This window comes from Cupressus sempervirens, chromosome 2 (genome assembly GCF_028749045.1).
Source record: "Cupressus sempervirens isolate cs-2001-9-10 chromosome 2, ASM2874904v1, whole genome shotgun sequence".
In the NCBI taxonomy this organism is placed as follows: domain Eukaryota; kingdom Viridiplantae; phylum Streptophyta; class Pinopsida; order Cupressales; family Cupressaceae; genus Cupressus; species Cupressus sempervirens.
In genome coordinates this window covers 42,308,731-42,323,662 of record NC_143119.1, presented here as the reverse complement: position 1 = coordinate 42,323,662, position 14,932 = coordinate 42,308,731, and the positions used below count along the sequence as shown (strand labels likewise).

Sequence of the window (14,932 nt, the reverse complement as noted above, 5' to 3'; positions counted from 1 at the left end):
CCAACACCAACTCAAAGGCTAATTAAAAGTGTACCGGTTTGGCTCTAAGTTCTATTTGTCTAATGTATTAAAAAAATCACTACCATCGAGGCGCAAAGACTTCCAGAAGTAGATGATTTCTATTACATAACTTATTTATAGTTTTAATCTATTCTATAAGAAAAACCTCTACCATTGGGGTGTAAAGACTTCTAGATCTAAGTGAATTCTAACTACTTTTCAGGAATTTAAGATGGTAATACAAGCTACAGTCGAAGCTTCTAGTCTATGTATCACCACAATCACTCCCATTTAAAGCTTTGGCTCTGATTACTTCTTAACTACTATGCTCTATTTTTGAACACACATAATAACATAAATCAAAGATAATAAACACACATTATAGTCAAAACTTCTAATTTTCTCTATCACAATTGCTTCCAGTCAAAGCTTCAAATCTAATTGCTTCTTTAATTCACTTTTCTTCTAAATTGGAACTGCACAATCAAAGTTACGCTTGCACAAGTTCATCAAAGCTTTGTTGCATACAACAAAAGATAATTTTTACAATGAGAGAGACACTTCTTTAATAGTAAAAGAAGTGAGAGAAAGGAGGAAAAAGTGCCAGCAACTCAACCACTTTGACCAAGTAAAACTAGGTGAGAAGAATGATTGGATTACATCTCATGAGGACATGCAATTGAATTACATGCAATTCATCTTTTGCAACTACAAAGTTGGAAAACACTTGAAGAAAATATTGAAGCTATTGATTATGAATGAATCAATCCTGTAGAATATAAAAAAAAGCCTTGTTCTTCGTGATGATCACAAGATTGGGGATTCATGTATTTTGCATCATTGCATTCTCTTTGATGAGTTTCTAGTTGTCATTTGAAAACTTAATGTGATCAAGCTTTTTCTCGTTCGAGTTGTTGTGAATTCTCCTTTGTAGATTGACACATTTTGGAGTCTCTGACACTTTTAAAACCTTCTCGATGATGTCTGGATTTAAACTCAAAACAACTTTCCATTAGCACCTTTAACTCTTTGTTTTTTGGTTTTTTAAGCAAAGTTCTTGGCACATTCTTGCACGAACTCAGGTTCTTGGAGAACCATCTAAAAATGGAGACCAAATGAATTACTACTTCTTTTGATTTAAAGCCCGCCTTCTTTACTAGATACCTTTATTCTTTGTAGTAATTCTGGCATATCTTGACTTGCTGCAACATGATTGTTTCAATGAGATTGAATCTATTAAAGATTTGAGATTTTGAGTGTGGATGACGGGTCTATGAATGAACAAGGTGTTTCGAGTATTGATTAGATACTCATGTAATACATGTGATGTCTGGAAATGAATTGGAAAGCATATGTATTTGAGCGAAAAGGGCCAAAATCAAATTCTAGAGGGTGGATTGCATGTGGACGAAGATGGGTTTTTGTGGGCATGGACAAGAATGCAAGTTGGGATGCATATGAATGTGTTCAAATGACGACTTTGATGTTTAAAAGTGTAACCTTTTACCAAAATCGGGTTCTCTAGACATAATTATATGTGGTAATTATATGTAGTAATTACCTGAGGTACACGTAATCGAGTTCAGAGGATGTAATTGCATATGTAGGAAGATGGATGTGATGTGTAATAACATGAATAGATGAAAGGTGAAAGGATGTGGATGCACTTGCATTCTTGAGTAGGATTCTTCAACTCTCTTAAAAAAAAGGAAACCAAAACAAGCAAGCAAAACTAAAACAAACCTTTCTTTGACTCAAACTTTGACAAACTTCTAATGTTTTTTTACATGTAATGTCATTTTTTTGGAGTGTGGGAGGATTTTAAAGAAATTGCAATAAGAAAATTTTAATTTATTTAAAGAAAAATTGCAACATATATGACATGCTTTTGAAAAAATGGACAAAAATAAGCCAAAAAATGCAACATAGGAGCAAAACAAGCAAGAAATATAAGCAAATTTGAAATCTTCTACTTACTTGGAGCTCAATGAGCCAAACATCGAGGAAAGAGAAGTTGAAATGAACAAGTCTTCTCCAAAATCTAGTTCTCTAAGTGCAAATGCATGCAACAACTAACAACCTTTGAAAAGTTCAAACTTTCAATGCAAGATCAAAATGTTTGTTCCAATCTTCTTTCTTCCCATGTTTTTGGTGGAAATCAGATTTAGGAATCCTAATAACATGTGCATTTTGACTTGCAATCTCCAAAATGTGGTCTCCAAACTTAAATACATGCAAAACGTCTTTGCAAAATATATGTATTTGAGCATTTGGATGCAAAATTGTGCCCTAGAAATGCACTAAATGGAGGCATTTTTGCTTTCTTTGGCAAAAAATGTGGTTTCCAAATATATTTACATACATTCAAACTCCAAAACGCCTCCTCCAAATGCAAACACATGGGCTGGAAATGCAATTTTCTGGGTGTTTTTGGTCAAAACGTGGCCAATTTAACAGAGTGGAAAATTGTTAAATTTTGCCATTTTTAAGAAGTGATCTGTAAAATGGCTGGTGGTTGAAAAAAGCATATGAACATAGGAAACTTGTATAAGTAATGCATTTTAAAAATATTCTTGTAACGTTGTAGAGTTGATTTTTCTATTTTGGTGAAGATTTGTAACTTTTGGGTTGAGGACACAAAATAGAATAATGCACAAGGCAAAAAGAAATAAATATTTTGATTTTTATCAATTTTTTAGAGGGAATCTATAGTATATGGTCATTCCATCTTGTGAGATATAAAAAAAATGAAATCTATTGCCATTGGGGAGCCAGGGAAGATTGCTTTCATTGACTTTCTAGCTTGGCTAGTTTGGCAATTTGTGGAGAAGAGAAAGGAGAGATTGAACCGAGTTGGGAACTGGTTTCTTGAGGTTGGATACAAGGTATTTTTCTTGATTTTTGCATGTCTAGAGCAGCAAATAGTTTGAGACTTTGTTTGAGTATGTTTCTTTAGGTTACAACTTATTTCAGCAGTTTTTGCTTGCAATTTGGTACTGCCTATGAGCACATTGGAATCTTGAATGTATGAATGCATAATGGATGTAAACTTCAGATTTTAAAAGAGGATTTCACACTGTACTCAGTCCTTTGAGGCTAATTTAAAAGTGTATTTCAGATTCAGTTGTTGATGTGGGAAGTTGTGTGTATTTTCAAGTTGTTTTGAATTTCTTTGAGAAGTGTTGTAAGGGTTTTGAGAGGGATTTTGGATTTATCCAATCCTCCTTCATTAGGCTTCATGCTTATATGGAATTATTACAAAATATGGAACACAATTTTTGGAAACAAAATATTTAATCTATTATTAATATCTAAAATTTAATAAATTCAAATATATAATTTATTATAACTTAATTAAATAGGTCAAGTTTACAATAACATTATTTTATTTTTAATAATTATAATTTATTTTGTATAATATAAAAAAATATATATATATAAGGCAATTTTGATGATGACATTTTTTTCAAATTTTCCCCCTTGTCAAAATTGATTCGAACTCAATCGTCGTTGAACTTGAACTCGAATTGGAACCGTATGACATAGGATTTGAACTTTAGATTTTTGTCAACACGCTTGTTAAATTGTTGAATATTTAATATATAATATACATGATTCATTTAGTGACTTGAACAAGATTTAAATATCTATTTTTAACTTTTCAATGGACTATTGTTACATTGTTTACATGTTGAAATTCACATGGTTTAGGGGTGGGTGATTATCACAAAACAACACATAGTGCTTTTATGGCCTTTGTGGATGTTGATGAATGATGAAGGTGCACCCAAATTTCTAATTCAATTTAAATAATCTTTAATTTGATCATCAATAAACTTGTCACACATATATGAATAAGTAGATAGTGAGGAGCTTCATTCATATAAATCAAACAATTTATTAGGTATATGGATCCATTTTTCAACATTTATAGTTTGGGCATAATTATATTATCGCTATAATAATTTCTCTATAAATGATGCCATGCAAGTCACTAATTTTAATTTTGGTTAACAATAATCTTACTTTTTCATTAGATTAGCTTTCGTTGCAACTATATACTTCCCTAGTTGTCGTATTGAGCTTAAAGAAAAATCTCTTTGGTTTCCTTTGTTAAATGCTTTGTTAGCTAGGTTGGTATGAACTATTATGTGTTTAGAGCATATCATTATATTTGTTTTCATTCTTAATAGTTTTGATTTGAATGAGTATTTTCACTAATCATTATCCTTTCCTTGGAAATACCACTTACATTTATGACATAATCCTCCTAGTTTGAGTTGATATTATCTTATAGGGAACTAATAACAAAGGGAAATATTGCAATATTTTTTTGACAAATTATTGTGAACGATGGCAGTAATACTTGTGTATTCTAGTGTTCTAACTTTCCCTTTGATACATGCTTGCAAGTGGAGGAGTTCAAGAAAGTTTAAAGGAAAATTTGGTTGTAGTGACTAAGAAAGGGAGGGCTGTTTTGGATAGGTGGCTTCCAGAGGATATAAAGTCACAATATCATGTTTTATAGATAGTAAGTGAACAATACCCTTTTTCTCCAAATGCATTATTCACAAAATCACATTCAAAATACATTTCCTCATAATTGCATATTAAATATCTATAACTATATTTGTAATGTTTGCATCAGCATTACAAGCCTCATACTCGACTAGATGAGATTAAGCTCTGACTCTAATTTGGCCAATAAAAAAACCCAAGAAATTCAAAGATTTTAAACAATTTATAGTTTTTTCATGTATCATTTAGTTAATTAACATCTAATGCACAATAATTGAGATAAATAGAAGCTATTTTGCACCCATACACAACTTTGCATAGATCACAGAAGTATAACTGCAAATTTTTGAAGGAAATTAGTTAATGTTCAACTAAATAACATAATAGAAATATAGTGTCACTATCAAATGTCTACAACATTCATAGAGTATGAAATTCATGGAATCTAAAGCTCAAAACATATATTAAAATAAAGGCTCATAGTAACCTATGTCCTACAAGTACGCATAAGATAGGTCATAGAAGACTCTAAAGCCATCATCTCTCCTTGTGTTTGAGGTTGAACCTCAATGACATGCTCATCCTCCTCATTGTCATTGTCATCCTCATAATCCTCATCATCAATGTTGGATACATCACTCTCAACTTCAAGGTCGTGCTCTGCATTTCCTCATGCTTTAGCCTCCTCCATTACCATCCCTACTGCGTCTGCCTCTTGATCCATTTGATCTACTCACTCCAAGTCTTCATCATTGAAGACAAGATCATCAATCTTAGTATTTCAACCTACTTGTGGACCAACCTTCTCTACTACAATAGGTGATGTGTTAGTGCCCAAGATTTGTTTTTGGTGAAGGTGAAGGCTGTAGTGATCAAACACAAGATCATTCAACTTCTTCACTACCAATCTATTGCACTTCTTGGAGTGTATATGCGCAAAAAAACTCTAATTGCATTCTCTTCTTGAAACACTAGATGGATGACTCAAGATACAAATTACTATACTTTGTAGATTTGGCACCTTAGTTTAAACATCTTTCACCATGCATCTAAAACAATAAAATTTTAAATCAATACTATATCTTTAACTTTATCAATCTAAAGTGGTAATAAAATTAGAAATTACAATTTAGAATAATAGAATTTTGCTAGGCATCAGTTCTTTCCGATTTTTTTTTGTATAGCCCTAGTGCAAATAAGTCTCCTTGTACTTTCTTATACATTTATATCTTATAGATTATAACTGTTTCATCGGTTGGCATTTTCTCTATAACATCATAGAGCCCACTCCACACCTCATCATCAACCTTGAAACTTAGGTTGAATTGGAATGCATGGTTAAGGAAATGGATAGCTGCATGTATAGGCATGTAAGGTAGATTGTGCCATCGCCTATCAATGAAAACCCATATGGGACCCTGTTTATCTCGATTCCCTACATAAAAGCTTGAATGGTCTCTTTCACCCTATCTATGACCTCAATAAATGTATTTCATTAAGAGCTTCTCTCCATTAACAATACATAGGAGAACAATAAGAGGCTCTATGAACTGTAATCATTGTTATAGGTGAAACATTAAGCTTTAAATTTTAAGTTTTTCTTGTAAAAATGAACAATGAACATAAGCAAATGTTTAACAAAAATGATGAAATGAAATGGAAATGAGGACAAGAAGGAAAATTACCTCCACAATCTCCTTGGACGGTTGCCAAAATCCACTTTCATAAAAAACCTGATCAACTCTCTCAACCCCTGCATTGGTCTTTGCATATGATGATCTTATCCACTCCTTACATACAAACATGCCTTTCAAACCGACCTTTAACTTAAGCAAGGATTGCAACGTGATAATTTTCTTTTGCAAATCTAGTGACCCTTGAACGAGACAACTCTTTTTTCTTTGTGTATTGTGTCATAAGGTTGAGGACCCAAGTATGATTATATATGAATTTACAAATATTCTTTCCTTGCTCTGCACATGTTTTTATCAAAGGAAATTTACCAAGATCGTCCAACACAAGGTCAGTGCAATGAGCAACACAAGGGGTCCAAAACAAGTGGTGGCACCTCTTCGTAAGAAATTTACCTGCAGTAACATAATTTTCTGCATTGTCTAAGACTATTTGCACCACATTCTCCTCATCCACCTCCTTTGACACTTCATTACCTCACAAACATACTCTGCTCTTTTTGTTGTCCCTAAGGCATCAATTGATTTCAAAAACACTATGGAACTTGGAAAAAAATAAAGCAATTTACTACAATGATCAATCTTGATTCATAACATAAGTCTTATGGGTTAAAAACTTAATCAATACTTGACTACTAGCGAGTACTATAGTACTACTACTAACTTCTAACTTTCTAAGTACAAGTTTGAATATCTACAATTGCTTGATGAGAAGACAAGAAGATTTGGTAATGTTCTATTTCTTCTATTAGTCCAACTATTGGTCATGATGATGCAACCTTTCATCCTCCACACCTCACACTACTCCTCAGTTTCAAACTTTTACATCAGCCACCTATTGGGTTAAAAATATGACCTTTTAACTCCTCGTTATTAGGGGTTTTCAACCCTGGACCACAAACTGTAACATCTATCACAATTTGCCAATAAGGAGACTTAAAACAATTAAGTAAACAAATAATTATACTTATTAAGTTATTATTAAATTACTAATAAGTTTTAAATCAAATTAAATAAACAAAATAAGCATATTCTTGAGTCTTGATAGGAAGAGAAGTAAGACATGGAAATTAAAATTTAAAATAATGACTTACTACATTAAATGGAAGGTGGTTATAAAGATAGAATTCTCCAAGTTCCTTTTTTCCTTGCTCATGCTTCTCCTTATTTCAACCCATGACCTTAAGCAATGGATGTGCACCTAGAGTTGTGCGTAGAAGAAAGATAGAATCTAGTGGATTTTTGCTTACAAACCCGAGGCCCAGTGCTCACACTCGTAGAAGTAGCAACAATAGTAGTAGATGGAACAAGAGAACGATAAGTTGAAGAGCCCTGACTAGCTAAGTATGCTATTTCTTCGTGTTTCTTTTTTCTTAATTCTTTTTTCTCTTGAGATGCCTCTAAAAGAGATATTTCAATCTTGGGGTGCTGCTTTGCATTGTTTAGCATTACACCTCAGTTTATTTTGAAGGTGATATTTCAAACTATTAATGCCTCCCCAATAATATGTTAACATACAGTGCCATTATGTAACAACTCCTTTTTGTGGCCAGGGATGACATGTTTCCAAGCCTTATCCCTTGATATTACAATATGGTTTGCACCAGGGTTAGATTTAGGCCCGGATCCACTACTCTCGGGCTGAGGCATGATGTTGCTACAGCTGCAATATATCATAAGTAATAAAAAAAGCATCTACAATGTAGAAAATCAAATATAAAAATACTAGGGCTTCTTACTTTTCAAGTTTTTCATCAACAGAAAACGGAACAAATTTAAAATCTAAAACAAATGTAAACAAATAAAGATTCATAAATATAGAAAAATTACAAAACAACACAAAGAAATGTAACTTCTTCAAATTTTCTCTTAAAATGGAAATGCAACTCATGTTTGTAGAAGCCTCCTCCAAATGCTTCTCTAAGTCCTCTCCATGGTTAGATGCAAGTTACAAACTGGCACAAGCAATCAACAATTGATATATGAGAGCCAAGTGATTTGCTAATCTATTTTGTAAAACCCTAATAGTCTTCTCTCAAGCCCGTTTTCTCTTTTGTTTGTGTGTGCAAGTGATAGAATGACCTTTCTAAGTCTTAGACTTAGTATGCATACCCCCAAAAAAAAAAAAAAAAAATTAAAATTATTATTTTTGCACTCTTTTTTGCCTAAAGAGGCCACAAGCCTCTGGAAGGCTGCCTCACAAGATTTGTCCAGTCCTGTAAGACTGATTTGCATAGATTTGCATATATCTGTGTGTGTGTGTGTGTGTGTGGATTTCCTTGAAAGTGTTATGTTAGCCATATACTGAATGCATCAATTACTATTGAGCTTTCCCTGCAAGAGTTTCCTCATTGGAATTGTTTATAAAGGTTCTTGTTGACATTTCTGACTAAAATAGGCACATATCAATGGAGCAGCTGTCATCTACATAGATGTTTCTTACCATTATCTGAGAAGGAAATCTAAAAATATTCAGACTATTTATTGTTGTTGCCTGCTGACTTTTGAAAGGGGTAGCTATAACTATGAAGATATTTCAATTCTCTTAATATTTTTTTTCATAACTATGTTGTTGTGCCTAAACATGGAAAGAAGTTGTTAGAGACCTTATGGAACATCTAATATTGGTCCTCTTGAGGATTATTGCCTGCAAAATGCAATATTCACAAGGAAGCTGTAGGGTGTGGGATATTCACAAGGAGTGTAATTTTTTATTTTGAACAAAGGAGAATTATGTATGCTCTTTTGGTGTAGAAAGGTTAAGATTCAACTAATATTCATAAAAGAGTATGCCTGTTAAAAATAAAAACAAATATTCATAAAGAGTATGCTGCCTGGATGAGTGCGCATAAAACTGTATGATACTTTGGAAAACATGAGCAACTGTCCTAGCTTGTAATGTAGCTTTTAATACATAATTAAAATTCGATTCCTAGTCCCATTCAATTTCTCCCGTCATCAGAAATTAAAGAAAATCAATTTCCCAGAAAGGGTTTGGGCTTCACAGTGAGTTCCAGATCAAATCTCTGTTGTTTAGTATTTCCATTGTTGTTGATTCCCCTATACTGAGCCGTACAACCCTGGTATAGATTGCTAGTTATTGTTCAACTGTAATCAAATCATATTTTTTTGGTGTCCATGCAAGTTGTTAGTTGTAGTTAATCTGTTATAAGCATTTCCTCTTATTTTCTTAAGCATTATATTTGAAGATCACAAAAAAATTCAAAGAAATCAGAAAACAAGAAAAAAATTAAAAAATCATAAATAACAAACACCACAGGAAAACTAGATTTTCTCATCATACGCTGGTCAAATTAAAAATCCAAATGCAGTTAGCTATTTGTCTTAGAATTCCTGTTGGAGATCTTTCATACAATCATTAAAATTCTTTTGTTGGGTGTTCGAGTCAATTAGTGTTTTTATGGGAAATTTAAGGGTTTATTTTTGATACATTATGTCTAGTTGCCATAATCTGAAATAATAACCATATCTTTGATGTACTGATATATTCAGGGGGACAATATTTATGATGCAATGCTGAATCAGATGAATGTTACTGAAAATAATAACAAGTTTTATGTTATTCAAGTTTTAGGTGCGCTCTTTATCCTTTTAAGATGCTTGAAAAAATCAAAAGAATTTTTAATTTTTACTTTTACATCTGTCTTAGTTTGTTTTGTCCTGAAGAAATTTTAGGGTGTTTTTATTTTAATTGGACAATGATAAGTGATGTTTTTCTTACTGCCATCCTCAATAAATAGTTTTAAGTTTTTCTTCATTTTGAGTTTGAAAACGATAATGAAAGTCACTTTTTCACTATAAGTTTTAAGCTAATAGCTATTGGAAGTTAGTGATATGCCAGAGTAGATTGGTATAGACTTTTCAATCATTCTTGCCTCAATTGCACTCCTTGTGGTTCACTTGAGCCAAATTTGTGCTGGGCAGTTTATGTTAGGTCTAGCATCATGTGTCCTTATAGAGATTTTTTTGTTAGTTTGTTAATATTTAATATTTTGTTCACAATCTTATAGATTTCATATGTATAAAACTGATTTCTGTTTTCCCCAACTCCTTTTCTACACATCTATCTTTTAGTTATTAGATATTCACATGCAAAGGGCCGCTTTACACAGCTGAAAAATTCTGCTCTGCCTATACACACTCTTCCAATCAAGCATTCTAGTGCTCCATTTTTTTGAAATAAACATTTCCTTGTATATGAATAACTGAGAAATTAAATCCTCTCATGAACTATGCTGGATCAATTTTTTTGGCGTGGCAACAATTGGGCTTGTTTGCATTGAGACATAAAGGTTGTCCCAAAGGAATTAAGCTAAAGAATTTGACCCAAAAGTGTGTATAAATACTTTTCGAAGGGGTCCATCGGCTACATGACAATTATCGAAGGGCCTATCAGCTACCTAAAAAGAACCTTCTCGAAGGGACTCGTTGGCTGATCGTATTGGGTAAAGAAATCAACGCATACAGATAATAGACAGGAACAACAAAACTCCTCATATTATTCGCATATGCCAAAGACATCACATACAGATGATTTAAAATGACCCAAAAGGGTGTATAAATACTTTTCAAAGAACCTTCTTAAAGGGGTCCTTCAGCTACATGACAATTACTAAAGGGACCATCGGCTACCTAAAAAGAACCTTCCCGAAGGGACCCATCGGCTGACACACACACAACAAGAACCTTCCCGAAGGGCCCTATCGGCTGATAGACAATTTTATCAACAACATCATCCCCCCCAAGAAAAAAAGTCATCTCGGGACGAAAATACAACAAAACTCAAATAAAAAATAACCCAGTTACATCAAAATGTTAATACTAAACAACAGGATGGGTCCTTGGTGTAGTTGTCCACGCTCTCAACTCGTTCAGCTGATTCGGCATTAGTCTTCATCCGTCTACCTGTGTACCAAGTCCATTGGGCAATGGCATCAAATGTTTACCGTAGTGGGTAAAGAAATCAACGAATATAGATAATAGACAAGAATAGAAGAACTCCTTATATTGTTCGCATATGCCAAAGACATTATATATAGATGATTTACAATGACCTAAAAGGGTGTATAAATGCTTTTCAAAGAACCTTCCAAAAGGGGTCTGTCGGCTACATGACAATTGTTGAAGGGCCCATCGGCTACCTAAAAAGAACTTTCCCGAAGGGACCTGTCGGTTGATACAAACACAACAAGAACCTTCCCGAAGGGCCCTGCCAGTTGATAGACAATTTTACCGATGACATCCATCAAGCTTCAGACTTTCCTTTCTGAATCCCATGGATCTCCTTAAGCTGCAAAGCTTCTTGATCAAGGACTTGATGCTTTGATACCAATTGTTTGAAAGTAAAGTCCATCAATATAATTGAAAGGGAGGGAGGGTGAATCAGTTGTATGCCAACTATAAGTTAAATCCAACTTAATAAATCCAAGTACAATAACCAATAATGTGCACAATGCCAAGATATAGAACATACACAATGATTTGTCAACTATGGAAACTCTTGATCAAATAGAAATCCTCAGTGGGGATGGAACCCATAATATGATCTACTAATAGCGAAGTTCCTTGTGAAAGGATGTGACTTTGTTAATAGCCAAATACAATACAATTAATACATATAGTTCCTGTTAGAAGATTCTAACCCTGTTAGGAGCAATAAGGAAGACAGTTGAACCCACTATCCAAATTGATTCACCATTGTTTTAGAAAACAGATTTTAGAATAAAAAATCTAATTAATTGCCAATATCCAAAGCCACTAACCAATCGTGCAACATAATTACCAATACCGTTCTCAAATCAGCATCAACATAATCTTCTACTTTGCTCTAATAAAATTCACATCCTTAGACTACATCTGCATCAATACAACACAATGTGATACATACAACCCAAGGAAACAATACTTTATTTATACCTTGTCCTATAACTAATTTAGTCAGCCTTTTGGGCTTCCCAGATGTATAATTAATTATGTAGGACCTCATTAAGATATTACAATAAAGTTCCACATGCTACAACACACTTCACAAATTCCAAAATAAATCTCTATACAAGAGTTGACTGTTAGTGAACATATCACATGTTACACTTTGGCGACCTCCATAGAGAAGTCTCTAGAATCTGGTAACACGAATATAGCATCATGAACATGTCTTCAACCATGATCTAAGCTTGCTCACCTTGATTCCATCTCGCTCATCAGATACAACTGAAATATCAACAACCTATTTCCTACACACTGACCTGCTATCAGTCTTTACTAAATCAACTGTAACTAGTCCAATCCTTCATATTAATATATGCAAGCACAGATATAGCATCTGAACATATTTTCAAATAGGAATCAAAGCTAGCATATGTAATCTATCATATCCTATCCTCGCTCATCAAATCAACCTTTGCAATTTACAGAAACACTGTCATTAGTGCAACACATAAACATCCAATCCAAGTGCCAACCACTCTTGTAATCCATACAATATCCCCTTAATCCTAGCAGTTTCAACCTAATTATTTTACTTTTTGAAGTGGTTTATTCATGGAAAGGGCTTGGACAAAATGATATATGTACCCACACATTACCTTTTTATGTGAAGTCAACCTGTGCAGCATTTATACAAGTAGTTACACAGGCCCCATCCATGGGAAAAATTCAGTCCTTAAAACCATAAAAATGCATACTATATAGTATTACCTGTGAAGTTTTAAAGAACATAGCTTATGATTTTTTCTTGAAAATAGATGATGGTCACATTTTTTAATGTCTTTAGCTGTTGGTTGAAGTGTTCAATAGATGTTATTGGTTGAAGAGTTCAATAGATTCAGTCAATATTGCTTTACTTGACAATTTGCAGAAGATGACAGTGGTGGAAAATTTATGGTATACAATCGATGGGGCAGAGTTGGTATTAGAGGTCAAGATAAGCTCTTTGGTCCATTTGGCTCACGGAATGATGCAATTTCAGAATTTGAAATGAAATTTGTAGACAAGACCAAGAACTCTTGGTCTGATCGACACAATTTTGTTTCTTACCCAAGAAAGTACACATGGTCAGAAATGGATTATGAAGGAGATGATACAAAAAATGTAGGTGGATTGATCTACAGAATTGTGATTTGTTAAATTCTTATGTCAAAGATTTCAATTTTTTTGTATTAAATCTAAATTGTCACTCTCCAACAGGTTCAAATGAATGCAACTGATTCTTTGTGCAAATATGAACCTCAAAAAAGCAAGCTAGATTATTGTGTTGCACAGTTTATATCTATCATTTGTAATGTTGACATGATGAAACAACAAATGATGGAAATAGGTAAATTCTTTTACTCTCGTGCTTCATGGATATATTTTTCCTAATTCTAAATAAATTGAATATTTACAAAAATACAATTAAATGTTATTGGTTTTAAAGAGCTTAAAAAAAACATCTTTGATGGCTAGATGCATATTTGCTTGTAAGTTGAGAACTACAAAAGTGGAATGTGGAACTTTCTCTAACAGATTGTAGGAATTAATATTTTATTATTTGTGATTCTAAGTCAATTCTGGATTTCAGTTTAGAATTACAAATTTGGTAACCCTCATTTATTGATTTAATTATGTGAATGGATTTGTAAAAATATTTAGTCTATTTTCCCTAGTTGAAAATGATAATTGTCACAATAAATTTTGTCAATGAGTCGTTAATGATGTGCTCACTTTGTTTTCCCTAGTTAAAATATAAAAGCCAAGTAAACAGTCCAATTTTATGCATATTCAGGTTATAATGCCGATAAACTGCCTCTTGGCAAGCTAAACAAGTCAACCATCTTGAAGGTAATTGTTATGACATTTTTAAGGACTATATATATATACAGACACACACACGTGTGTGTGTATGCATATGGATATGGATATACACATATATACATGTATATATGTAAGCACATACATGATTTGACACTGCTGGGTGCACAAGTAGATAGTACATGGCCACAGATTTTCCTGAAATTCTTGATTTGAGTTATCTGCAACTAAGCAATATATGTTGTATATGTTATCCGCAACTAAGCAATATATGCTGCATACTTTTCTTCATAAATACCATAGTGTTCCTAGGGATCTTGGGTGGTAAGCTTATATTTAAGGAATATTGATGCCTGATTTTGTATTGGCATCCAAAGCTAGCAGTTTTGTTTTCAACTTGTGAGACTCTAAAATTGAGCTTTTATCAGTGGGATACCTTTTTTATTAGTTTTGAAAATATTTAAAGTTATTATATATTGCTTGTTTTTTAAAATGAAAAAATTGGCTTTAATCTGATTAAACACTTTGCAACAGGGTTATGAAGTATTGAAGAGAATTAGCATTGCAATTGAATGTCAGAATAGAAATGATATTCGGTATCTTAGTAGTTATTGATTATTTCCTAAATGCATGAAGAGAGTTGTATGATCTCCTTCCAAAATTTCCAACCCTTTTTCATTTCTCAAAGGCACTTATTTCTGAATATACTGAAACACTTTGCTTCTATTTTCAGATTCAGGTTTGCAGGTTTATTGTTTATTGAAATTTGAAATCTTCAGCATAGAACATGATATATTGCATAATCTAAAAGATGCACAATGAGACACAATTGTATTCATGAGTAAAATACCATTTTCTATCTCCAACTGCACTCCAACAATTTTATATTCTAGAACAAAATATAAAATTTTGAC

The 14,932-nt window shown here is 32.9% G+C and overlaps 1 pseudogene; it reads left to right on the top strand.

The window, feature by feature from the left end:
• The window catches only part of LOC149570976 (poly [ADP-ribose] polymerase 2-like), a 71,135-nt pseudogene extending 56,502 nt beyond the window's left edge, over positions 1–14,633 (top strand).
• Positions 14,634–14,932: the final 299 nt, after the last annotated feature.